Below are 27,681 nucleotides of genomic sequence, written 5' to 3'. Positions count from 1 at the left end.
GAGTCTGGGAACCAACAGTAGACAGAATTATTTTTAAAAAAAAAACTGTGGGTCACTCTGCTAATTCTTTTCTCTCTTTTTTTTTTTTTTGGCTTCTTAAGTCCTGATTTGAAAGGTTACCAAATACATTTGGTTTGGAAAATTACCAAATACATTGCCAAAAAAACGACGCTCCCCAAAGCCATGTCAGCTCTCCCCGTACTTTAGGATGTCCCTCCCTTTATACCTCCTTGAGAGGAAATTAAGTTCCTCTTCCAACCAGGAATTCTACCTAGCCCTATGTTTGGGACACATGGGCTGGAGACTCTCTGAGAAGCAAGAGGCCGCACAAGCAGATCTATGGCAAAGGCCAAGAACTGTGCCTGGGCAGGGAACCCCTTGCCGCACCATCCCTGCACTGGAGATGTACCAACAAACAGCAAATTAGCAATAAGTATCTGTTTCAATCAAAATTGGCAAACATATTGGCACAGGCAGGAACTTCTAACAGGTATATCAAGATTATTCACGTTCTCTGAACAGATAAATAGCTTATGTACATTCCCGGTCTTTGCCTTCCTGCCTGCCCTGCTCCTACTGGTTTTCTCCTCTCTTAAATCACAGGCCGTTTCTAATGTAACAAAACAGCACAAGAACACATGCTGAAAATTAACTAAAATTTAACAACATAATTAAAGAGATTTAGAAAGGAAGCCAGAAAGTGATAAGAGACCTGGCATCAGCTTGCCACTAAGGACATGGGCAGCTATGCCTGACATGCAGGATTTTAGCAAGTCACCCAGCCAGGCTTTCCAGACAGTGAAAGGCAAGGGCATTGAGATGTTTCTGTGTTGGCTTTTGTGTCTTGCTTTGGATGCTTGTAGTTCATGGTATTTATGTTAAATTAATACTGCTGACTATATATTCTGTATATTGAGGTTAAATAACTGATACTGTCATGGCTGCTGGCCACTTCTCCCCAACCCTTCTACTAATTAACTGGCTTTTTTCATCTTTACTCCTTTCCCAGGAAATGCTGACATTTTTTGGGGAGTGGACACTATGTGTCATTCACTCAGCACAAGATCAAAAACACTCTCTTCTAAACTGCTTCCTCCTTTCCCCCCTTTCACTTTTGCTGAGGGTGGACACCAACATGGGCACTGACTTACACCTGTACAGTTGGGACTGTAATGCAACGAGCTGCACAACACCACATGTTTTTTCAGGGTTTGTCCCGATTCCTGTGTTGGAAAAGAACCTCATTTGCTTCAGTAAAGCTATAAGCTCAAGGGTGCAGTGGGCACTGATTCAGTAGTGCTTTCTGCCTCCCACACCGATCTGGTAGGACTGTTCATATGAGGGCAGATAATTCAAGGGGGAAAAATGGAAGAATCACATCCCTTAAGAAAACTAGATGTATTATCTCCATAGCAGTTTCCCCACTGCTTTTTTTTTTTTCTTCCCCTATCAACCGTGCACTTATTTTGAAAATGCATCATTTAAAACAATCAAATTCCCAAAGAAATTTTTTTTTTTGCTATTTCCTTTTCCAGGAAGGTTTGCACACAAACTGAAAATGTTCAGGTTTCCCAGGCAGTTGAACCTCATCCGCTTGGGCAGAAGCCCATGATAGCTTACGTTATTTAGCATGGCATTATCCCATACTGTTTACTTACAGCTCACTGAAAATACAGGATGATGGAACACATTTTCCTGGGCACACCCTGACTTTATTCTTAGTAAATTGTTTACTATATTCTCAGCCCAGAAACTCACATTACTCCAAGCCCTTTTTAAAAAAATATGTGCCCAACTGAAGCGGTCACTTTCAGCTGTGGGGACAAATTGACAATAACCCTTTCAGTACCTCCACTGGCTAGCAAAGGGGGCAATTTCAGAAGATAGTCTGGCCATCTACTGGGAGACAGAGCTGCTGCAATGGGAGAGCAAGAACAGGAGGAAAACAGGGATTTGCCAGATTCAGAAAGCTTTGGGGATGGGGGAATCCCCTAAGAAAATAAATGGAAAATTAAACTTATGTCCCTTTTCCTCCTGCACGTCTCCCATCTATGCCAGCTTGGAAGAGAACAATGTCGTTCCTAGACATTAGGGCTAACAATGCCATAACTCAGCAACGTTGCACAAACATAGCGGTCCCATTTCGCCTCTGGCTGGATTTGAGGGAATCATTCCTTTTCTCCTGAGGAGGTTAATGCTGCATCCTGGTGACCAGCACGGGTACCATTGGTACTGGAATGCACATCCTTATGACTGCACTTACAGCTCAGCCCGTGCCTACCTGCACAGGGACAGGAACATGGGTCACAGGAAGCACCTGATCTGTGCTAGAGGCCATACTGTGGCCATGCAGAGCAGACAGTGTGTACCAACCCCGGGGAGGTTCTACCAAGACTAAAGCTGTATTAGAAATGAGACTCATGCCATGCTGCTACCATGACGCATTTTTCCATGTGCAAATACCATCACTGATAAAGCATCTTCTGTGATCCTTCCAAACCCATCCGATCAACAGCATCAAATACACTTTAAAACACAGGTGTCACTTCTTATTTTTTAAGTGGAAACTTTGAGTTTCACAAGGACAAGTTTTGCAACTCTCTTCTACAAATCAGGAAGTTTGAATATCCAGAATTAAAACAAAATGCTAGGAAAAAATCCATTTTATATTCACATATATATGTATATTGTGTGCATGTGTACATGCATGTATGCAGCCAACCCTGTGCCGCTGTACATTATTCTGAACAACACTAGGTCACTTATACAGAAAACGGCCTGTATTTAAATAAGGTGCAACTTCTCCCTGCTCCAAACAATATCCACAGACAATGCTGCAGGTCCAAACGCATCTCTTTCCCTGTTATATTTACAAAAAGAAATGGATTATATTTACAAACAGAAATTAAAGTGAAACAGCATAGTCTCATTTCAGACTGTTTGGCTGCTGTAGTGCTCCTCTCTGAAGTTTGATAATTCTACACCCTGTATTTTCCCCCAGACTGCTTATCACGTCTGCAGTACCATAAATCTGCTAACCTTTCCTACAACTGCTACTGCTAATTAGGCTTCATCAGGGTTTTCACTCTTACACTCCCTACATTAAATAAATGCAGTGCCAGCTAAGCATGCTGTAAGAACTGCTAACTGCATTACTGGTTATCAGAGCAGTTCCAGTGGTCATGCTAAACAGGTGATAATAACAGTGGGAATATTTTGGCAAAACAGGCCTGTGTGACACTGCCAGTGACTCAATAAATGTTACTTAGCATTCCCTAAGTAGTCCCCATAAAATATTTCACAGAAAGGAAGAGAAATAATAACCTTTTGTCCTTGGGGGGTGGGGGGTGCGATGACAGCGGGGACAGGGGATGATGACACTAACCAAATTAACTAGCCAACCAGCCCTCACTGAACCTGGGGTACATCTAGTGTTATAAAAGACAAAAGGTATTTAATTTAATTTTTAGAAAAAGGCCCTCCAAAAGTATATTTAAAAAACACTAGCATTTCAGCAAGAGCTGATAGTTATTGAAAGCTACACAAACAACCACCACCACAAAACTTGCCTGAAAATATAATAATAAAAATAAAAGTTAATTTACTTGTGTCCTTTATTAGAGCGATTTCTATAGCCAGAAATGAGATGGCAGCATACCACAGCTAATGCAAATATTATAGCCAAATGTATTTGTGGTGACAGATTTAATGAGAAAAAATGAGAACTGATATGCAGATGATCTGTAAAAGATTCAAATACTAATACAAATTGGGGGGGAGGGAGGGTAGAAGGAGGGGAGCGTAAGAGTGTTAATCATTATTTCATGAGGCCCATGTTCACAAAGCATTTTTTTACAGATGGTTGGAGGTATTCCTCAACCCTTAACTGACAGGAATACAGGAGGCTCAGAGGCCTTAAGCAGCAATTCTATTCATAGGCCCTTAGCCTTTATATAATTGTATTAAGCGCAGTAACAGACGTTAAATTAACATGCACTGACCCCATGCTCCTAGCTATGTATGCCTTGACCTTTTAAAAAACCTCAAGAGTAGTACTAGTTTAATATTTGATACGTCCTCTTTTGGGGGAGATTAAATGCTGGTATAGGAGGTGTATGTACTTGAGGCCCTAACAGGCCCTTTCCGTCTTTGGCTACAAGGATCTGCTTTTCTTTCCTATCTTCAAATAAGCAGAGTTTGTCTATTTTGGTGGTAAACTAGCTGATAGCAGTAAAGTGCTGCTAAGCTTTATGGGGCCTAATGAAACATTTGACCTAAGTCAGGTGGCAACTGAGCCCCTAACCTCTGAAGACATCTGCCCATAATGGCAGCTGTCTGAAGGAAGACATTTTTGCTGTTTTACAGCAAATCTTACCTCACAATTTGTGGACGGATAACGGATGTTGAGAAATTAAATGCCAAAATGAAACGACAAAAATGGGCGTGCAAAAAGCCTTCCTATATATTTTATTTACTCATAAATGGAATTTAAAATTCAAAATACAGTAAATGTAAAGAGACTTTGCTGTAGTTACTTATCTATAAACTTTTGATTTTGTTACTGGAACATATTTCCTCTGTCTCCAAGGTTGCCAGGTCTGGCAAGGGATGATCACTAAAAATGACTGAAAACAACTTATTTCATTGTTTTACTGTAGGGGGTCCCTTCGGCTTTTAAAACGTGGTGTTAATTCATTTACCTCAGTTTTCTACCTCACAATTAGTAGTAGGCAGAAATTGTACTAGCTGTCTCAAGGATCGTGTGTTTAAAAAAAAAATAGTAGAAGAAGAAATCTACACGACAAAAATTACGAGGATAGCAAATGTTGGACAATGCTTTTAACTGTGAAGTGGGAGAGAGCGTGAAGTAGCAAAGAAGGAGAGATGAGGTAAAGAACAAGGTTTGATGTAAAGAATGAGATTTCAGGCAAAGCCCACTAACTTTTTCCTTCTCTGCGTCCTTACGACGACAGGTTTCACTCAAAACCAATGCGACAGCCTTTTTATATATAATTTATATGAACTTTATGTAAGTTTGCCTGCCTCTTTCAATGCCCCGATCTCCCTTCCACCAGCCTGTGCCCTTCCCTGCACAGACGAGGGGTGGCTGCCTGCACCCGGGGACGGCAGGTGCTGCCCAGGGCCCTGCCTGGGCCGGGGGCCCTGCCTGGGCTGGGGGCTCCTGAGCCGCCGTCTAGTGTGGCCTTATGCAGGGCCTGGCCGCAGCCGCCGCCGGGGTCAAAGGGGAGGGCGGCAGCCGAGGAGCCGGCCGGGGGGCTGCCGTCCCCGCGCCTATCCCGCGTGCGGGGAGGGAGCCCACAGCCCCCGGGTCGGCTCCCCGGTCTCTGTGAGGTCCCCAAGCCCCCACCTTGACGCCACGAAGCCCCGGGAGTGGGGGAGGAACCCGCTGCGCCGCTACTCTCACCTGCCTGCGGCCCTCGCTGCTCCCGCGGTGCCTTCGGCCTCGATGGCACGGCCGCACCTGAGGGGAGAGGCAGAGGGAGAGGAGGGTTAACCGGGCCGGGGGCGGCGGAGCCGCTGCCTGCACCCGCTGGGGTCTGTTCTCCTCCCCGACTCACCTGGCTGCGACTAGCCCTGGTACCCGGGGGGAGAGCGGAGACGGGCTCACGGCCCCACCCGGCCGCCCCTTTCACCCGTGGGACGCACACACACACACACACACACACACACACACATACAGCCCCAGCGTGGAGCCCCCCCAGCTGCCCCAGGCCCGCAGCAAAGGGCCGAGCGCCCCGGCCCCGGCCCAGTACCTCGGGGGAGGCGAGGCCGGCCCGGGACGGACCCCGGCAGCGCCAGGCTAGGGCCCGGCGGGAGGAGGAGAGGGTCAGGGCGGCCCGGAGGGTGCTGCCGGGGCTGGGCGCCCGGTGGGCAGGGGCAGGCGCGGCAGCGGCCCGGCTGGCCCGACGTGGCTAACTCTGCGGCTGCGGATAGAGACCTTGGGGGCCGGCGGGCGGGGGTGGGGGGACAGGTGCCCCGTAGGGCTGCGGCGGCGCGGGCCCGGCGGGGGGCAGCCCCCGGGCAGAGAGGAGCGGTACCCGCTCCCGCTAGCAGCAGCAGCCGCCGACAGCATGGCAGCAACAGTTGGCTGGCAAGGTAAAGAGACGTGGAGCTGCACCACCGTGGCTCGGATTTCCACTAGAGCCTGAGCTGCCCCCCCACCCCCAAATCACGCCTGGTTTCAATCCTCTTGAGGGACGACGGTAGGCAGGGAAGAGAGAGGATGCTTTTTTAGCCTTAGCTTGGCTGATCCCTCTTACCACTTCTCTTTTTTTTTTTCCCCAAGTTCCCTCTAGTACCTTGTCTCTCCCTTTAAAACATGCTCACATGAATAAAACCCCCGTAAAGAGGTTTGCTGGCGACCGGAAAGGACAAATGTATTTTTTTTCTCTAAATAGTAAAGGATAAATAATTATGAAAATGCGAGTCTAAGTGAAAGATGCTGTGACCCTTCCACCTTTGTTTTCATCAAGCCAGCCGGTGCTCAAGCTACGTGTCCTGAGCAAGAAAGAATGGAGGGAGGGGAGCAATGAGGTGCTTTTCCTTCGCCTTCTTCCCTCGCCTATCCCTTAGCTGGCCTTTTACTCTTTTCTAAAGTGCAGGCAGGGCTTCAAAATCTCTTTTATCTCTCGAGAAATGTTAACTCTTAGCCTCGACTGTGGTCCTCGCCCGATCTCTCCAGTGCAGGGTTCTCTGAAGTGCAAGATCAGCCCTTTCTCAGCCGGATCGCTCTCCGTGCTGCTGTCGGGGGAGCAGAGGGGAGAAGCCCTTCTAGTTTCTAACAGTTGAGGCATTAGATTGCCCCCCCACCTCCTTTTTATTTTACAGCCGGGCAAACCATAGGCCCCTGTGTTGCGTCAAGCGACCACTCTGCTACCAACTTGCTGCTCAGATCTTGTCTCTTTCACGAAGCTGATCTGCACGGACAGATCTGCTCTTAATCGCTCCTTCTTTTGGGGGGTGGCAAGCAGGGAGGATTTCTCTTTGCTCTTTATTTCTTGCCCACGGAATCCGGGCTGGTAATTACTGCAAAGAGAGGGAAAATGCAGCTTCCCCAACTCCTGCCTGAGATGCTCTCAGTGCTGTGTGCATGCACAAGGCAGTTTCAGAACCAGAGAGCTGGTGCTGATGCTGCTTTGCTCGCTTGCAATCACCTCGTCCAAAAGCATCGCCTCGCCTGGGTTTTCCTCCGGATTCTGCCTTTTTTACCCTTTTCGGGGGCACTAGCTTTTGGGGAAAGAGTGATCGGAGAGATCACCGGACTGCAAGTTGCTTAAAATCAGGTTGGAAGTGGGCAGGGGGGAGGGAGGCGCCTTTGGCAAGCGCTTCCATGGTGCATCTCCTGCTAACTGGGGTCTCCCCCAAACCGCGGCGGATCCGTGCGCCTCCCCCTCCTCCTCCCTCCCTATTATTTATGGGGTGATCCCAGTAAATCCCACCCTCCCCACCTCGAAATAAGCCGAGGCTCCCGATTACAAAGCAATTAATGAATCGCTCCGAATATTTTTTTCATGAATTAATCTCGATCAACCAGGACATCCATATTTTTTAAACACGGCTATGCCCTGAAAGGAGGAGGGGAGGGGGGAAAAAGGTGAGGGTAGGAGAACTTTTAGGAAGTTTTATTCTATTTTTATTTTTCCATTAATGAAATAAAAGCCACCATACATTTATCCGAATAAACGTGTGATCTGCTCCGTTAGGCAAAAGTCGATTAAAAAGTTAGGCTAGTAGGCGACGGTGAATATTTGAACGTCTCGGGGACCAAGCGGAGTAGGAAAGCGGGGAAAGGGTGTTTATTTCTCTCACTATATATATCTAGGGAGACACATATATACACTCACAGCGGGGGGGGGTGGGGGCGGGTGGGGGGTCGGGCTGGACGGGGGAAAGGGAAAGGTGCCAGGAATTAATAATAGAAGCCCACAGAGTCTAGATAAGTCCAAGGGTCGGCGATCGCAGCTGCTGCTCCTTCGGCGAATGCGCCCTCCGCGAATGCTTTTTGGGGTAAGGGCTTCCCGGGTAGGTAGTTATGTACAGCAAGCCCAGACCGCAAAAAGATTCGCGAAGGACAAAGTCTCCCGCGGCTTCCTACATCCATGCATCCGGTTGCCACCATAACATCCACAGGACCCACGGGCGATCGGCTCCGCCATCCCCCGCCACGCCGGGTCCCCACCCCCCATCCCCACCAAGTCCCGCTCCGAAAACGCCGGACCCCGCCGGGGCGAGGTGCGTGTGTGTATATGTGGCGGGGGGGGGGGGGGGGGGGGGGGTCTCCCGCCGCACCCCCCCCTCGGCGGGGCCGGCGGCGCGGGGCCGCGGGAGCGTGGCGGAGCGCGGCGTGTCCGCGGCCCCGCTCGGCGCGGAGGCTCCGGCGCTGGGCACGGGCGCTGCGTAAAGAGAAAACTCTCCCCCCTGAGCGCTAAATAAATAGAGAGCAAGCGGGCAGCTCATTGGTGCGGGCTAAAATCGTCACCCACCAATCAGGCAGCGCCTCACATTGCCTAGTTCGGCTTTTTTTTTTTTTTTTTTTTTTTTCCTTCTTTTTTTTTTCCCCTTCTTTTTTTTCCCGAAAGGGGGAGAGGAGAGGAGAGCGGGAGGGAAGGAAAGGAGGAAGGGAAGAAGAAAAAAAAAAAAAAAAAAAGCGCCCTCTCCATGCTTAATTAGTCACCGAACCTGCGACGACAGCACGTCCGAGAGCGCGGCCGGGCCAGCCCGGACCCCCCTCACCCCCAAACCCCTCTCCGGGAAGCCGCTGCCAAAGGGGCGCCGCTAAGCTAAGGACCAGCCCCGCCGCCGCGGGCCCCCCGGCGCGGAGCCGCCGCTCCCCCCGACGAGAGCGCCCCCGGCCGCCCGCCACCTCCCGGCGGGCAGCCGGGGACACGGGGCACTCGCCGCCGCTCCCTGCTCCCACCGCCCCCGTTAACGCGGAGAGCCGGCCGACCCCGGGGCGCGACCTCCCCGGGGCGGCGGGGGGCGCGGGACGCCCCCTCCCCTCCGCTCCTCAGCGCCGTAACACCGTGCTGGGCGCTGAGCCGCCCGGCCGCCGGCAGGGACACCCGCCCGGTAAAAGTTTCCAGGACATGTCACCGAACTCCAGAGGTCTTGTGCTGCAGCCTGCGGGGGGCCCGCGGCAGCGGCAGCAAGGCAAACGCACGCCCTCGCCGCGTGCCTCCCGCCCGAGCTGGGGCTGGGACCCGCAGGGGACCGGGGGGCACTCGTACCGCAGCCCGAACTCCAGAACTTGCAAGTCCGCCGCTGACCCGCGGCGGCACCGGGTCCCGCGCGAGCGGCGCGGGACACCCCCGCGAGACACCCCCGCGCAGCCCAGCCCGCACCGCCGAGGCTCCCTCCTCCCGTCCGCACCGACGCCGCTGCCCGCCGGGCGCACGACGCCCCGCGCCCCCCAGCCCCCGGCCAGCCCGGCGGCGCGGAGCGGAGCGCAGCGCAGCGCGGGGCGGGCAGGGCGGCCGGGGCAGCGCAGGCAGCAGAAGTTTGAAAACCCCCAGCACTTACCTGGCGGGGCGCGTCCCTGGCCGCTCCGGGGAGTCCCGCGCGGGGTGCAACCGTCACCAACAGTGTTTTGGTTTTTGGGGGGTTTGGTTTTGTTTTTTGTTTGGTTTGTTTTTTTGGGTTTTTTTCCCAGAAAGCCCAAAAGCAAAGCGTCCCTTCCTCCAGGTATGTATATAAGTTACTGTACTGTGTGGGAGGGTCACGATCTCGCTAGGTGCAGAAGATTCCCCAGAATTAACCCCTCCTCTCCCTTCCCCTCCTGCAACTTGTTGAGGATTTTATACACACACGCGCGCAGGCACGGGCACACGGGCGGGCACACGCACACACACACGGACGGGAGAGCAAGGAGAAAGCGAGCTCCGCGGAGTCCGGCTGCCCCCCGACGCCGTTGTGATTGGATGGTCTTTTCATGGAGAGGGGACGTCTCAAGTCGAAGTCACGATTTCTCCTCAGTTTGGAACCATCTGTGACTGGAGCCATGACGCAGCCAGAGCACATTACTCACTTTTACAGTCACGACTTGGAAATCCGTGCAGTTTCCAAGCAAAATTACACCGCCACCATTGAATTATTTAATAGGATCCAGTTAAGGGTAATCTTATGCATTGTGCCAAGAGAGGCAACGATCTAGGAGGGGAGGGCTGGGAAGGCGAGGGAGGGGGCGAGGAAGGAGGGCATTTCTTGTTTCTAATGACTGTTTTATAGAGATATATTAAGAGTTGCAATGATTGGCTACACGTGTCGTAAGGGGATTTTTTTTTTCCTTAAAAAACCAAACAAACAAACTAGATAGCGGGTCCGCTTGTAAATACGACCACGCAAGCTCGGGGAAGGGACGGTTTAGACATTAAGGGCAGCCGTGGGCGGAGTACCATGCTGTGAATTCAGGCGCTGGTATTTGATTAATTGCAAGAAATGATGTCTTTTGTATGCCTAGATTAGAGCCATTGCATGCGGTCTTGGCCGGGAGCTGCTCTCACCCCCCAACCCAATGTGCTGTGCTATACTGATGTTCATGGCCGCATCATGCCATTGTCTGCAGGATCCGCAATTGTTGCTGGGCTTTGTGTGGTAGGTGCACCATTTTCTAAGCTTGCTTTTACTGCGAGGCTGTGGCTAAACGTGCTTAGGGGAAAGCTGCTTCCTCGGCTATTGTCTGCCTTGTGCTTTTTCCACCCCTTGCAGGTCTGAGTCTGCGGCTCAGCCCCCCTCCACGGCCGATTCGGAGGGATACCATTGTGCGGGATAACGGGGTGGTGCATGTGAGTACCGGACGGTGTATCCGCGTCTCTTCTAATGCAAGCTGATGACACGTCTTTGCTAGCCGGAATGCCTGCGAACCTGCATGCTCATAGCCTAGCGAGAACTTCCCCGGCTCCCAGGAGCGATGGGGGGGATGACGGGTGTTCGCAGCACCGAGGTAACCCTGCATATCTACTCCGTACACACCACAACAGTCCCCCACTATTTCGCCTCTAATTCAGTCATTCCACCAACTCATCTGGTGAGGATATGACTAAGGACGCGAAGGACGGGCAATAATAAAACTAGATACTCGCGCACACACGGTCTGCGGAAGGTGTGAGCACCTAGAGGGGGAAAATGAGGTGGGAGGAGAAGGGGTGAGTCCAAGTAAAGCAACCTATAGCCTCTTATTTTGCGGAGCACCATCATCAGGTACAGGCTCTTTCAAACGCACGGGCGGGAAGGGCAGGCGGCACGGCGCGGCGCGGAGGGGCGGCGGCGGGGAAGCCTCCGCGGGAGAGGCGCTCCCGGGCGGCGCGGCGCGGCCCCCGCCCGCCGGGCAGCGGGGCCGGGGCCGGGCGGCGGGTTCAGCACCGGGGCGCGGACAGCTCCGGGCGGCCGCTCCGCGGGGCGCGCCCGGCCCCCGCCGCCCGTCCCGCTCCCCCCGGGCCCCGCCGGCGGCCCGGCCTCGCCCCCCCTCGGAGGGCGAAAACGGGGAGGGGGGCGGGCAGGGAGAGGGGCTCAACAGCGCCGACGGAGAGAGAGAGAGAGTTGCAGCTCGCTATTGATTCAGAGATTTACCGACAGGGTGATTCCCCTTTCTGCAAGAATTCCCTGTCTCTGGGCTCCGAGCATGCACCAAATTCATTATGTAGACGAGTATACCCCTCTCGCTTTAGAAGAAAAGTAGAAAGGAAGGGGGAAAAATGAATCCAGGCATGCATAAAATAAAGACAAGACTCACAGCCGCTCTCTGCAACATGCACAGGAAAGATCACTACTTACCCAAACGGGAACTCCTCGGTTAGGGGAGGGAGGGGGGACGGGGGGGGGGTGGCGAGGAAACCGGGGGGGGGGTGGGGGGGGGGAATCCAACAATTAATTTCCAGACAGGAGTTGGAAAAAAATACTGCGGTGATGTCCAGGTTTTCTTCCACCCGCACTCGCTTTTTATACAAGTGCAACCCTCTGTCTATTTCTGGAACGCGATCAAAACCCTGATGCTATTTTTAGCAGGTACTGGGGAAAAAAATCCACACACAAAGGCATTTCGCTGGAACGCTACGTCCAAAACATTAAATGTGCATTAAGTCTGCTCCCCTACAACACAACCACCCCCAACCAGGCACCCCCCTACCCCAGCTTCTTTCTGCACCACCACTCACAGTTGCCTCAGGTGCATCATTGCAGGGAATTAAAAAAAAAAAAAACAACCACCAAAAACCAAAAAACAACCCACACCAAACGACCCCAACTGACCGCCTTCCATGCTGTCCTATTGCACAAACCCCTAATCCACAGTTGTATTGAGTCTGTCTCTGTGCCTCTGCCTGTTGCCTTGCAAGCATTATTGTGCCTGTCTTCTTGCGGTGTCTTTATAAAGTGGGCTTTGGAAAAAACACGACCACCACGCACCCGTTTGCCATCATGCACAAATGTGGATTTCAGGCAGGGATGCTGGCTTTGCCGAGAGACAGAGATGGTTTCATGTAGTGAATTGCACCCAGCACAAAGAATGGTTGTTGTTTTTTTGGTGTGGGGTTTTTTTTTTTTAATTCTCTCCTCCCCGCCCAGTGCCTTTCCCCCCTTAAAAAAATCCTTTGTTTGGAGAATAAAGGATCTATAAATATATATATGGGGTAAAAAAGGTTGTGTGTGTGTTTGCGTTCTAGTAATTCACTACGAGGGGGAACTGGGGAAAAAATAGAATCATTAGGGCTTGCAGGCTGCAAGGAGCCAGCCTGAGACTCCTTTGCAAGGCTGCGTCAGTTATCAGCTATTGACGTCACGTTCAGATTCTCCTCTTCAGAGGCTCTAGTTCATCATAAAAGATGTCTGTGCTTAGAGCTTTGTGCTTGCAGTAAGGCACTTCAATTCGAGGAAAAGAGTTAATTAGCAAGCCCCATATTTTGTGTTGTGCAGCTCTCTATTGAGTTGCACAAAAATCCTGAGGGGTGTGCATGTGTGTGTTTGTAAGAGAGGGAGAGGAGGGGAAAAAAAAAAAAAAGGAATATGCGCCGGGGACAGGGAGATATTTCTTAAAAAACACATATATATCCCATGCAGAAGCACAGGCAGGGAGAACAATCTGCATAGCCAGACCTTGCAGGAACACCCCCACCCCCTCGCCCTTCTTGTGATTAGCATTTTTAACAAAAAGCAATTTGGATAAAAAACTCAGGTTTCTGAATATTTGTAAGGCAAACAGCTTGGGGGTAGCTGAATCTATTTTAGCATCCTTTCTTTCTGTCTCCTCCTCTCCGCCCCCCCCCCCCCCCCAATACGACCAGCAGCAGCAGCTAGTCCCCCTACCACCTTACACTTGTATTTAGCTACTGTAGCAAAAGACAGATATTGATAAAACTAGGATTAATTCTGTATATTTGTCAGGCAAACAGCCCCGTCTCCTAGAATGACGCAAATAACAGATTCTATGGCTCTGGCTTTCTATATTCTGCACCCACGCACTCTGCTTGGTCTCCCACGGAATCAGCTACAGAGAGCAATGATCCAGATTATACAGAGACAAGGGTGGGGGAAAGGGAGAGAACATCAAATGAAATTGCAATTAAAAATTATAATGCTGCTATAGTCTGTACGCAAATGGCTAAACCTGAGCTTGCACAGGGGCACACAGACACACACGCTCGCCCCCTCCCCGAGCCCCACCCCACCACCACCCCCGGCCCCGAGCCCCCTACCCCAAACCCAGGCATCAAAAGCAACCAGACAAAAGAGAATTGTCTGCTGACAAATGCGACGTTTATCTGGCCAAGAGAGGTATTTCCTTTATGCACCACACCTTTCCCAGCTGCCATTAAGCAAAACACATCTCTGAAACGACCTCGCTCGCCACTAAGGGTGTGAAGAGGCGACAATTAACACATGCAGCCGGGGAGGGGGGCTACCAAGGAGCCCTTCCACGGTCCCAGAGGAGCTAATGAGGACCCTGAAGAGCAGGTCGTCTTCCCTGTCTCCCAGACAAAGGGACACAGCTCTTTCTTAATACGCCTAAAAAAAGGCAAACGCAAAGGGCTGTTGCTATTTTTAAACACATCTCTCATTTGTTGGAAAATGGCACTTAAAGCATTAAACAATCTCCCCACCCCCGGGGACAGGGTCAGACACACATGCCAGCACCCGAGGGGAAGCCAGGGTTTATGGGACCGTCTCTTCCTCAGGTGAGCACCAAGAATTCCCTGCTGTGCTCTGCCCACCATCAGTCCACTTCACACCTCGCATGAAAAGACAAGCAAAATGCCAGGGCAATCAAGAAGACAGTAAGTTATTTACTGTCTAATCTGTACACACACATTTCTTATTTATTAACTCGCTTAATTATTACCAACTTCTTCCGCAGACAATGAATTTCCTAATGTCAATAAACTGCAATCAATGAGGTAAGGCTCTTTCTGCCTCTCTCTCTTAGCCAGATGATGCCATTGCCAACTACTGCTACTGCAGCAGCACCCGGGGAGGGGGGCATCACACACCTATACAAGACCACATCTAGGCACTGCTAAGCCTGGGGAGATAGATCAGGCATTTAAAATGATGACACGCACTCTCTGGTAGAAGTGAGCAGGCACATTGTCATTCACACATCTCCGCACACATCAGCCATGAACCCATCTTCCCAGGACTGGGAGAGGTGTTGTGCGTCAGACCTGGACCCCCCCCCCCACACACACACGTTTTCACCATATACACCTGGAAAGCTGGCCTTTACAGCAGTAGTAGCCCAGAAGCCAGGACACGAAGAAATACCACAGTAGGGAAAGACCTTATACCAAGGACAGATCTTGTCATCTCAAGACTCTAGGCAAAGAACCACACGTGAAACATACCTTCTCCGAGAGCTGCAACAAAGCTCATCCTGGATGAATAAAAAGTTAGGCCGCACAGCAGTTTAAGGATGGAGGCGTGCACACCTCAAGTACCTTCTGCCACTCAGACCCAAGAGCATTCAGACAACCCACGGACTACTGTGGAAGGAGGGGATGGTCATCTTCCCTCTGCCCTCCCACACATACCTAAGAGCTTTGCATTTCTCTGTAGTGTTCACCAGAGGAAAGCTCTTTAGCTTTTCACTATTGCAAAGAAAAGGTATGGGCATGGTTGTGTACAAAGGATGATGTCTGTGGCAGATCAGGAGCGGGCATAGTGGCAAGCCCTGCAGCTCCTGGACCTCAGGCCCTCTCAAGCCAGCCAGATGCCTGGAATTCCCTCCCTGCTGCCCTTATTGAGCAGCTCCTTGCAGTCACATCTGTGTTTGTTGTTTTTTGGGGGTTTTTTCCCCCTAAACTCTTTAATCTTAGTGAAAGAACTAAATATTTTTGCCAAAGGGTTTGTTCTTCTGGAAGATTTAGCACCATCTTTCAGTCTCAATTTCACAAAAGCAGCCTGCCTCCTCCTTTGCTGTCCTCTGCCTCTCCACCCAAATGTCTCATCTCCACCTCAGCAGAACCATCTCCTGTCTTGCCTGTCTGCTGCTAAAGGCTTGGTTGAAACAAAGTCCAGTGCCCAGGGAATCTCTGGATCAAAAAAAAAAAAAAAAAAAAGAAATGGAAACCATCCAAACTGGAAAGAATGTTTGGCAGGCGATCATGTACCAAACAGCCGTCCCCACTTCTCCTGATCATTAGAAGCACTAAAAGGAACATTTATCTTCTATCTTGATATTTTAGTTATCAGCAACCTCCTCGTTTCCAAACAATTAAGCCTCCCTACCAATGAAGTCCTAATGAGAGCAATGAATTCTGTATTTTTACCTCCATTCAACAGCAATACTGCTGATACTGGCCGAAGCAGCAGAGTGCCCATCAGCTGCAGGTATGTGGCCTTTCACTTAGAGCTACTGGAGATGCCAAAGCGGGCAGTGCAGTCTCCAATACACACAATCTGCATATCAGACTGTCCTCACCCTTGGAAATTTCCGTTCCAAACTGTGCCCTGATGGACAGCGGCACACATTGGGATACTACTATTAGTCATTGTAGTAAAACATTAGCCTGTACAAAATTGCTGCTCAAAACAACTACAATCTGTCACCTAGAAAGTAGTTTAGTTTGCAAGTAAAGCTGTTTTAGTGGTATTTGTTACTTGTTTGGGTTTTTGATCCAGCAAGTTCAAGGCTCCACCTTTTTCTCATTTCAGCCTGGAAGATGGTTTTCACTTCTCTCTTCAGGACAAGGATCAGCCAGAGGGAGCAGCGCAAAACAACGGGAAAAAAGCCTAACAATATTTTGCTGTAGTTCCAGAGTTACCTCCTCAGAGCCTTGGAGTTCTGCTGACCTGTGAACCATTCATTAATTGCTATATTCTCCTAAGCTAGTCTTACTCCCACAAATAGTTAGAGTCTAATCTTGGCCTAGTTCACCTGGGCAGCTGAATGACATGTGATACATTCCAAATATAAGGAGAACGGAAGATGACCAGAAACAGAGTGAAGTGCCACCAAGATATAGCATGAACTCACAAAAAAATTCATCTTTTTGAATATAGTTAACCTTGTATCAGGGCAATTGATAACTTACACTAGTTAACTCTTGTTAAAGGAAATTATGACACCCAGAGGAAAGAGCAATCACACTGAAATGGAAATAAATTAGAGCAATATCTATTCAACGATCTACTGGCTCTTATAGGTTGCAAAGTATAAGCTAGTGAAAGGACCTGAAGAAGAGTAATTGCTAGTTAAAACAGAGAATCAGGATCTAGATATTCCTCTTCAGATCACAAATTTGCCGCAACAAGTCTTGATCCAAAATTTCTCATGGAAAGGCTTTTTCCTTGAATATTTTTGAGGTTCTCCTCAAATATCAGGTGAAGTGCCCATCACTTTATGCTTGGTTTATCCACCCATGAAACAAAGATAGGACAATACCTACTTACCTAACCAGGATGTTCTTGAAGATATCTATAGCATTGAGATAATCAATAAAAGTCATCAGTAAGAAGACAGCAATATTATAAATAATCAGAGAGATCAGAGCATACAAGGAAGCACAAGGAGGAAAAAAGTGATTTTCCTCCAACATCAGAATAAGAGGCTGTGCAGTATGTTAGTAAAGAAAATCTCACCTGTGTCAGAAGATCAAGGACTTATTATGACTTCGGTTTATGGAATGTTTGGAGAATCTGGATGCATAGACCAGGAAACCAACAAAATAGACAACTCACGTGCTAATGTGATCTCACACAGATTGCGTTGATAAACACTTTGAAGAGTTTTGGGTTGAAATGCCAGTATACCTGGGTCGCTTTGTTATCTTTAGCTTTTCTGTCTACATTATAGAGATATATCATGTCTGTAATATATAAAAGGATAGAAACTGGATCTTCTTCCAATGGCTGCAAAATCAGACCCTAGAGACATACTTCTGTGTAACAGGGATGAAAAGAAGAAAACCATTAGCATAATGAAGCTGGTGGAAAAAGAGTACTAAGGTCTTGATCTTGAGGATGACATCAAAAGAAAACCATACCACTTTTTAATGAAAGTTGAACCTATGGAAGAAATACAGTGAATAGGCATCATACTTCAGATATAAGGAGCATAACCTTTGAGGAATCCTGTTATAAATTTGATGAGCCTTTACACTAAAATTTGATTTTCATTAGCCTTTAAAATGGAACTTTTCATGAATAAGACCCATGACCTTTAACATAACGTGAACACATATCTGGCAACCACCTTAAAGAAAGAGTTATAAACAAGAACAGAAGGATAAGACAACACTTTGAGGTGTATTATACAGGATCTTGTACTGGTAGAAAAAAAGAGAAGGCAGTGATGAAGAAATGCAAAAAATCTGCATCAGTCTTTACCTCAAGCTAGCCAGTATTACAGCCAATGGGAGAGAATGGGATATGGAGTGGGGTGATATTAAAGTAATTTAGGAAGAATTTATTTATTGAGATAATAGAACATGAAGCCAAAGGATCCAATCAAAGAAAAAAAATCAAGTACTCTCAAGGAAGAAGACAGTGGAGTGGAAAAAGAAAATACATTCCTTTAACTACATTTCATAGATGGTGAGATGAAAGACAAGGTGAGATGCCTAGGGTTGGGAAGACATGGCCTTGTGAACTCTTATCCTGACCTATGATGCTCCTGCAACACTATTCTTTCCTAATTTATTTTCTCTGATTTGTTCTTCCTTATAGTGTAGTTCAATCTGTCTATCAAAAATTACAACACAAAAAAATTGCTACTCAGCCAGCACATCCAATGGATATTCAAACAAGGACAGGATGGCAATTTTATCTGTCACTTCTCTACTTACCTTTTGCGGCAAAAAAAAATTATCTCAAATTCACACCATTCAGTAGTTCTGGCATTCCTATCTAGCTAGAGCCTGAACTTCCAGAAAGCCACATTCAGTAGGGCAGAAACATCTGGCAAACTTGTTACCAATAACATCAGGGAAAATTAAAACATGAATGGAGCACAAGATCTAGATCACATATGACTTTTTGTCTGAACATCTATTTTTATCACGAGTTAACATTTATGCACCACATGCTAATAGCAAGTTCAACCCTATAAATGGCACCAAGATCCAAGCTGTTTCTGCTTGGATCCAAGCTGTCTTTGCTGTGCACAGTTTACAAATTAAGTCACTGGTTCCCTGACTGTGACTGGCAAACCATCAGTGTGTACAGAACTTCTGGAATTCCCAGGAGGACCAGTTGGCCAAGCAGCAACAACGGCTTTTATTTTCCTAGCTGCTGAATCTTCTATAGAAAGTTACAATACTTCATGTTCTTTTACTTTGCCAAATAAATGACTATGGCTATTGGTACGTGGTGTTATTGAATCATGAATTGCAAGGAGGAAATTCATGTGATTGGACATGTGAGTGGACACATCTATAAGTCTCTACTGTTAAGACATGCTTCAGTTCCCCTAGGGAGAACTGTGACAGCTACTGGACTAACATCTATGACTGAGAAGACAAGACATGCCATGAAATTAACAGGAAGAAAGACACATTTCAATACTTGTAAGAGTATAGGCCCTTAAGATAGTCTTCAGAAGCACCACTGTGTTGCATACATCTGATCACACCACTCCTATCTGCCAATGTGTGGCCAAATGTGTGCAGTGGAACCATTGTGGTCTTCTCTATTGCATCCCCTTATCACTGGGCCTGCCAAAGAAAGGATGGGTAGTAGCTGTGTCCTTGCTCCTGGCTGTGGCTGCATTTACATTCTCTTAATGTCAGGAGATGTGTATTAATACTTACCCAGCTCATGATGTGAACTGGATGGGGAAGTGAGTATCATACATAACTTACTGAGCATTAACAGAATATCTGGAGATCCATAGATGAGCAACAGAGAAGTGCTGGCTATTATCATATGGCTATAAATGCCTGCTGCAGAGCCAGGTGATGAAACATATACTTCTGCAAATCCCTCACCAATCATCGTTTTGGTGCTGCTTTTGCAGTAATTGCAATTATTGTAGACTATATGAATAGACATACAAAGTCTGAATTATATTCCATGTAATGATTTTCTGAGTAGTTCAAGGTTTGCATATAAAAGCTATCCTGAATTGTTGTTCAAGACTGACAATGAGTACTTAGCTAAATTTAGAAACGTGTTAATTTCTGTTACTTTAATATTGTATCAGTTGATTGCTCCTTACATTAGCAACACATGTCACAAGTTAAACTTTCAAATGGGAGCCTTATTATTATATATTGGCAATCAGAGGTTAAACTCCCATTCTACTGGATGCTGTGCAAACACAGCATCAAAAAGTAATCACGTGGAACATTCTAGCCAGGAGCCAGCACCTGAAAACAGAGGTTGGGGCATTACAATAAAGCTGATGCTTATTCAGGGGGAAAGAAAAGGAAAATAATGACAGATTGTGTCATTGTTACCTAACCACCCATGATGTGGTGGGTACTGTACAAAATAATCAGCAAGACACAGTACCTGCGCCGTGAAGGTACAGCCCAAATCACAGGGCACAGAACCAAGATGGAGCTCCATGAAAATGACTTGTGTCCTGGCATGGGTTTGTATTTTGGAAGAGACGTGGAAAAATTAAAATTGCAGAAAGGTATTCCAGCTATGCAGATCATTTTGGTAAGATCACAGTAAGAGACAGACACAAGTTGATAGGAAGGAGATCTTGGGTAGAACAAAGGGGAGTGGAAAGTCACAGGTGGCAAGAGCAAGATGCACAGCCTCATGCTTACGGTGGGAGTCAACTGGAAGCTGGGGACTAAGCCTGAAAAATGGAAGAAACTGAAGCTTCTACACAAGAATTTGCCTGAATGCATTGCAATAAGGCAAGTATCAGGGGTGAGACAATCTTATCTTATTTGTGATCCTGGTGTTTCAAGGGGAAAAATGTCACGGAGTATAAAATACGCCATGGAGTATATGGATGACTGGAGCTACTCATCTTGCTTGACACTTGTTTTTCAAATGAGAAAGCAGAGGTGAGCTAACCCGGCAGTGAGACTGCACAGGGGTGTCAATGAAGTTTGGAGTGTCTTTCAGAGAGGTCCGCAATGAAATTGAGAGAGGACAATACATCTGTCAGACAGTTTGTGGACTTGTGCCCTCTTCTTCGTTTTTCTATAAATTGAAGGTGAGTCCAAGCAATAAACTCTTTTGTTCTTTCATTTATCCACTTAAGAAGTACAATATTTAGCACAATGGAAGCTTGATTGATCAATGGTCATAAATAGCATATGGTGTCTGGTAAAAGAACAAAATATATTTCTACCTTACCAGTACTTTTTGTCCAGTCCTTCTATAGACATAGTTGAGCAGAAGAGAGAGCTTTGCTTCTTATTCCTAGAGTATATAAGACAGCATGGAGTTGCCTCTCTGAAGGCTTTTCATAAGAAAGGGCTGGTCTAGCTGTCCACTTACTATGAAGACGACTGTACCTAGGTCTCTAACAGTACTATGCAATTATTGAGACAATCCGGAGAGGTACTGTGCGAAGAAATGCAGAATTTTCATCTACATGGCTGTCCACCTGACACTCTTAATACATTGCATGGTGGCATATGATACCGTCGTCTTCAATAAAAACTTCATTTTACAACTAGCTTATGCGGCCTCCTTGAGACAAGTGGCATCACAGGACATAGTTTGACATGAGAGAATCATGAGCAGCAGAAGAACATGCGAAGCAAGAGGAGCCTTGGTAAGGAATATCCTTCAGCACAAGCATCTAAACCTAGATAAGCACTTTCAGGCTAAGATCCTGTGTTGATGCAGTCCTGTTCATTGTTGGACTAGAAGGAAATGGAAGTAGAGAGAAAGGACAGGGCAGAAAAAGAGGCAGTGGTTAGCTGTTTCATCGCAGAGAATCCTTGTAGACCTGACATGAAAAGACACAGTATCTGGAATGCTGCAGAAAGGTAGATGAGCTTTGTTCAAGCTGGAGAATTCCCTCTATTGCACAAGCTATGCAAATGTAATTGTAGGCTAGAAAGTGCAGTGACTCATAGGTGAAGTGGATGTGAGAATATCTGGGTTAAAGAGAGTTTGTACTGAGAAGACCATGTGTAGGACCTCAGAAGTTCCCAGAGAAGGGGAAGTGAAAGGAGTTAATGAAAACTCATTACAAAGAGTCATCCTGTCACAGACTGCTTCCTTGAAGGGGCAAGCAAAGAGCTCCTGAAGCTGTTCAAACCTGCTGGTGTTTCAAAACACTCACATATCCAGATCAGTCAAAGATTTGGGGGTGGGGATGAGGAGCCGAGAAAAGAAAACAGATGAAGCCCAAACCTCAGAAAACCTGCTTTTTTGGCAGTAGATGGTACAGGTCACTGAACCAGAAATCAGAGATACTAATGTATATTATGAAGGCACATGCTGGACCTGAACCAGCACCCCCAGGTGATGGACTCCAGCTGTCGTAATGACGTGCAGAGGAAAGAAGAGAGTGGCATTGCCCTATGGTGTTTCACCTCCTGCAGCTTTCACTAATCAGATGACCCTGATGACATGTGCAGCAAGAATCACAGCAATAAACCACAGGATTTCCACCTTTTCTCAGCTGGATAGGCAAATGACAGATGAGGGGTGAACAGATGGCAATCAATAGAGATGATTCAAGGCCAAGCTAACTTAAGATTTCCATATTTCTGTAGGGGAGGTGGACTAATGGTGCAATAGACAGGAGAATTAAGAGACGAGGGCTCTGTAAACCCCGGCCCATTCCTGACAGATCTGCACTTCATGACAAGTGGAAATACTCGCCTGCATGACCAGATGCAAAGGGAAAATGCTGCCTCCAAACCACCTCACTTTTGACTTTCTGCACCACCTGCCATGGCTTTGACTTCGAGTGCCACCTCACACTTCTGAGGCATTTGGCCACCACCCTGCAGTTGTACATCGGGTCCCCTCTGAGGTCAGGCTGCTTCATTGCTCCACTGAGTGCCCTGAGGTTCCTCAGAAGAAAAGGCACTGCACAAGGTGTGGCACATCACTCGCATCATGCCCTGTGCCAGTTACCACACGGTATTAGTTATCACTCTTTTGGTTACACAGAAGTTGAGCAGGGTTCTCTGAGGGGAAAAGGCTTTCCACTGGTTAGAGCAGTCAGTCCCCATGGCTGCTTTAGAAACCTTCCCCTCAGACAGCAAAGACCATCCAACCTTTCCTGATTAAGAAACCCGCTTGAAATTAGCAATAAATCAAACCCACTCTTCTCAGTCAAGACATCTGTTGATAACCATGTCGAGTGCAGCAGCGTTAAAGAAAACCAGGACATGCACCACAGATGGCTGCAGCCAAGGTGGAGACCAAGACTCAGTAGCTGCTAAACCCTGGATTCTCCTGAGCTAACAGGCTTAGCAGTTTGCAAGCCCCCGAGAATTAACTGAGCAGCTTGGCATCTTGGCTTGCACATTGCAGAGCAGCAAAGTTTGGAACATGTAATTCTCTTTAGTTTCTCTATAGATCAGCTATCAGAAATTACTACGTATAAAGATTTCCCTCTACAGGTGGTTAGAGCTTGTAACAGCCTCTCACTTTCCCGCATCACTTTAATTAGTATTTTGTCTCATAATTTACTTTCTTATTGTTTTGCGTATTCCACCCCTCCACCCCCCCACCCCCCCACCCCCCCGGGCTTTCAATCAATTCCCAGTGGTAGCAAATTCTCTATGCAAGAAATGTCAACTCCCTTCCATCCTCCTTAAGCTTTAACGCTGCTGACTTTGACTGTTTGCAATTAAAATTTAATTTGCAAGCTCATTACCCGAGTGAGTCGATGCCTTCCTTCTCCCCCCACCCCAAAATGTGACAAAGTGAAAGTTGCAGCCTCTGCAAAAAGTGTGTGTGGGGTCTTAAGTACATAGCTCCCTGGCTGCAGTTTGAGCTTGCAAACTAGCATGCTTTCCTGCAGGAACATCAAATACACAGGACACACGACACGACAGCCTAGAGAACTCTTTGCAAGGAGGGGAATGCAATGTTGTCCAGTCTTTTCAAAGGCAAGCAGCAGAACGAAACAGAAAAGTCTGCTTCTTCGAAAAGCATCTAACAACTGAAATCAGAAAACTTTGCAAAAAGCAAAAGCAAAACACCTGCACACACACACACACACGCGTGCACACACACAGAGAAACCTACCTTGCAAAATCTTCTTCACTTATTTTTGTATGCAAAGAAAAAAAAAACACCAAACCAAAACAATTCCCAAACGAAACAAAAATAAATGATTCCCTCCCCTCCAAAACGCTTTTCTCTCTTCCCCACGCCTTAGCTGGATTTCTAGGGAATTTGGGGACGGCTGGGAAGAGCCGAGGGTGGAGGGGCTATATAAATAAACTAGAGCGTTTTTAGCTGTGTATCGCGAAAGGCTGTGGGTTTCGCGTAATGTGTGCCTGCACTCTTCCAGGAGAAAGGCAGGAAAAAAAAAGGGGGGGGGGGGGAAAGCGGGGGGGGGGGGAAGGGAAAAAAAAAAGGGAAGGAAAAAAATGGAAAGAGAGAAAAAAAAAAAAAAAGCCAGTTCGTGTTCAGAGCCTGACTTGGAGATAGGGAGAAGCAGCCCCCCCCCCCCGCTCCCCCGCTCGCCCCCCCGCCCTGCCGCCCACGCACCACCCCCGCACGGCCGAGCCGGCACCTCCGGAGTGACTGCGCGGGGCGGACCCGCGCCCCCGCCGCTATTTATAGCCCGGCCGCGCGGGCACATGCGTGTCCCTGCCTGCCTCCGTGTGCGTGCACCGCCACGGGAGCGCTGCCGCGGGCAGGTAGCGAGGGTGGGTTTTGTTTTCACTGCACTGCCTCTCGTCACGTTGTTTTGGGTGTTGTGGTTTGGGTTTTTTTTTTGGTGTGGTGTGGTTTTTTTGGTTTTTTTTTTTTTTTTTCCGGGGGGTGGGGGGTTGCTTTTGCAAACAGCCCCCGGGTGCGGGGCGGCGGGGGTGCGTGTGCGGGAGCCGTGGCGGTGGAGCGGGCTCCCAGCCCTTGGCTCCCGGTAGCACAGCCAGTTCCTCCAGTGTGTGCTATTGACCTGCATTGACGTCATTGCGTCATTAGGTCTCCCTTAGAAACACTGACTTTCAAAAATAGTATCAAATTAATTCAACTGGCAGAGAGAAGCCACTAGCTGGAATGAGCCATAAAACTCCAGAATCTTCAGCCTGGCTTTGCTGTGCTGCCCCATCCCCTCCCCGCCCCCCCCCCCCCCCCCCAAAGCCAAGCAGGCAGAAATCAGATTGTATGGAAAATACCACCGATGGAACAAAAAAAGAGAGAAAGAAAGAGGGGGGTGTGGAGGGAGAGAAAGACCAAATTAGATTGCAAACCCTAGACCAGCCTCTCTCCCTCTTTCCTTTCTCTCTCCCTCTCCCCTCCTTTCCCTTTTCTGATCTAAAAATATCCCCCTTGCTTGAGCTGACTGCGGTATCTTTTGTGTTGCATCTTTCTGTTTTTAGCTTTTGCATGAGCCATTGAAGGGTGGCCCGCAAGAGATCAGAAGCACAAGATATTGATCTATCGATACCCTCCGGGGCCAAGAATTAATTTTAAATGAAAAGAGATGCACCTTGATTTTGGTGGTGGGGGGGTGGGCAGATGACAGGGGTTATTTTAGGATACCATTCACATTCTATGAAGCCACAGCTTCCACTTTCTCCCTCTAGATTCATTTTAAAAATATCCTTCCTTCCTCACCCCACCTCTCTCACGTGGACCTGTGGGCAAGCACATGTCACCCCCATTCATACAAACACAATGCAACGGAGCAGCGGTAATTTGCAGAGATGGTACATTCACAAACAGCAACCCAGTCCCTTTAATGCAGGTTGATTTCACAGAAAGGACACTGCACCCCAGAGGAATTTGATTAGACTGGTGATTTAAATTTGCAAGCTGCTTATTGGGTTCTTTATTGTCTTCACCCTAACTTAGAAAAACTGATTTAATCTCTTTTTTTATTTCTTTAAAAAGAAACAGGAGAAAAATTCCATTTACACTGTAGATGGAAGACCTAAATCTTGGAACCAGTGGTAAAGGACAGTAAAAAACATCAATGGTGATCAGCTTCCCAGTGCCTGGCATCAGAGCCTTTAGCAGGCACACACCCAGGGTAAGATACAGCTGTATCTCTCCATGACCTATGCTATGCAGAGCTACGCATATGTGCCATACAGCAGATCTAATCCTGCAACATTCACAATTCAAGGGAGTGGTTTTTGGTTGTTTTTTTTTGGTTTGGTTTTTTTTTTCCCCCATCGGTGAAACTATTCAGGAACAGAGGCACTGTGCTAGACAGTAATAATTTGCAAGATCAGGCCATAAATAGGGCTCTCGCCCTGCAAACATTTATTCACGTGCCAAGTGTTAAGACTGTGACTAATCTAATTTGAAATCAAGGGGATTACTCATAGTAGTAACATTAAACTCATGCATGTTTGCAGGATCAGGGCCTAAATGATTAATCACCACTGCAGCTAGGCACTATTGGGTAGACCATTTATTACTTACAATACTTCAGTGCTGTATGTGCTCAGATCCATCCGAGAGAGTGTGCGTTGCTCTGCTGTAGTGAAGAATGAGCATCATATTCTGTTTAATGAGGAAGTATGCAACACACCTTGATAGTGGTATGCTTGATCTTATTTTTGTGATGCTGATGAGACTCCCAGTGGCCCTGGCTAATGCTGCTTTGGGCAAATCTGGAGTCATTTGAACAAAAAGTTGTGGATGTGCAGCCTGCCTAAGATGGGCATCTCACGTGTCACTTTTTTTCCTGTAATGGCTACACACGTAGTATGGCTGCAACTGTATCTGCAGACTGCCAATTACTCCAAGTTTAGCATCCCTGTGTGCAGAGGCTGCACCCCTAGTTCTGAGGGGAAAATCACGGGGAAAATGAAAGCATGGCCGTTATATAAATCATTCATTCATGCATCCATCCATCTTTGTATTACTGTTGATATTATTTTGCAAAAGATGGTTTGGTCCTGTTCAGAGCAATCTACTCTTTGGTACTCATTTCTGCTGGCACTGAGCACCCAGTGGTAACACTACTGCAAAAGTGACTGACCTTTGAGCCTGAGTCCCCACATCAGCTCATGACAAACTACTGAGTCAAAGAAAGTGAAGCACACGTGGGCAGTAAGGCACGTGCTGAGACAAGAAAGTTTCCAGGCAGCTTGCTGGTAAAATAACTTCAGTGATTCCAGGTGACATGGGACATTGGCTAAACATGAGCTGCACCCGTGCACTGCGCAGGTGAATTCTTCTTTTGACAGCTTTTGGGACCAGAGTGATGTACACATTTCTTGTGTTTTACAAGGGCACCTCTTGTCCAAACTCCACTATCTCTGGTTTAAAAACAACATTTGCGAGTTCTCTAAAATAAACAGTCCAATGTTGTTTTAGAAACATAAATCGTCAGGAAAAATCAGTAACGACTAACTGAGGGAAGATAGAAGATAGTTAAGAAAAACAGGATTAGGTTACCTGGAGCAAGGAAAGTGAATGCAGTCAAAGAAAAAGGAGCAACTTGGTCATCTGCCTCAGTAAGTCACTGATATAAAAATCTTTTAGCACAACCTGTTCTGGAGTTTCTAATTTTTTTATGTTTTGGGGATGGTGGTGGTGAACAGAGGGAAGGCTCTGGGGCATATGCACTGACTGAACAGGGGGCAAGGTGGGTTGGCTGGATGCGGAAAGCAGGGTCTGAAGGAAAGCACAGGAAGGAGAGGATAGGGCTCTGGAGAGGCAAAAGTGATAAGAGGGAGGGGGTTAAAAGGCGGCAGGAAGCAAAGACAAGGGAGTAGAGCTGGGACCCTAGCCCAGAAGTGTGATGAGAGGTCTGGTGGACAGTGAAGGCCAGGTAGGTAGTGAAGAAAGCAAGGCAGAAACTCTCTCCCTTCCTGCCACGTAAGCAGAATATATCAGGGGGGAATCTGCAGTCGTCTTCCTGCCCTTCCGCTGGGCACTGAGCCCTGAGCCCGTCTCTGGCCAGAGCCACTCAGAGGTGTTCAGACAGTGTTTTCCTTCATGCAGCATTTTTGTTTGACCAAGAATGAATCCCTCAGTGTCCAGCTTTGTCAAGCCCCTTCCCAATGTATCAGGAGCAGACCTGGAGCAGACCTTGGCTTCTGTTCCCTGTCCTGCCACCCTGCCCCTGGTACAGCCACCCCTTGCAGCACTGCCATACTCCTGCTTGCC

At 47.8% G+C, this 27,681-nt stretch overlaps 1 long non-coding RNA gene across 1 annotated transcript in view; it reads right to left on the bottom strand.

The window, feature by feature from the left end:
* LOC130152649 (uncharacterized) overlaps positions 1-23,886 on the bottom strand; it is a 42,466-nt gene extending 18,580 nt beyond the window's left edge. The window contains exons 1-2 of the long non-coding RNA XR_008823062.1: positions 23,632-23,886; positions 5,426-5,482 (exon numbers count right to left, since the gene is read on the bottom strand). This is a non-coding gene — a long non-coding RNA (uncharacterized LOC130152649). The remainder of the gene's footprint in view (positions 1-5,425; positions 5,483-23,631) is intronic.
* Positions 23,887-27,681: the final 3,795 nt, after the last annotated feature.

This window comes from Falco biarmicus, chromosome 7, assembly GCF_023638135.1.
Source record: "Falco biarmicus isolate bFalBia1 chromosome 7, bFalBia1.pri, whole genome shotgun sequence".
NCBI lineage: Eukaryota > Metazoa > Chordata > Aves > Falconiformes > Falconidae > Falco > Falco biarmicus.
Note: the sequence above shows the minus strand (reverse complement) of the source record. Positions and strands in the feature narration are given on the sequence as shown.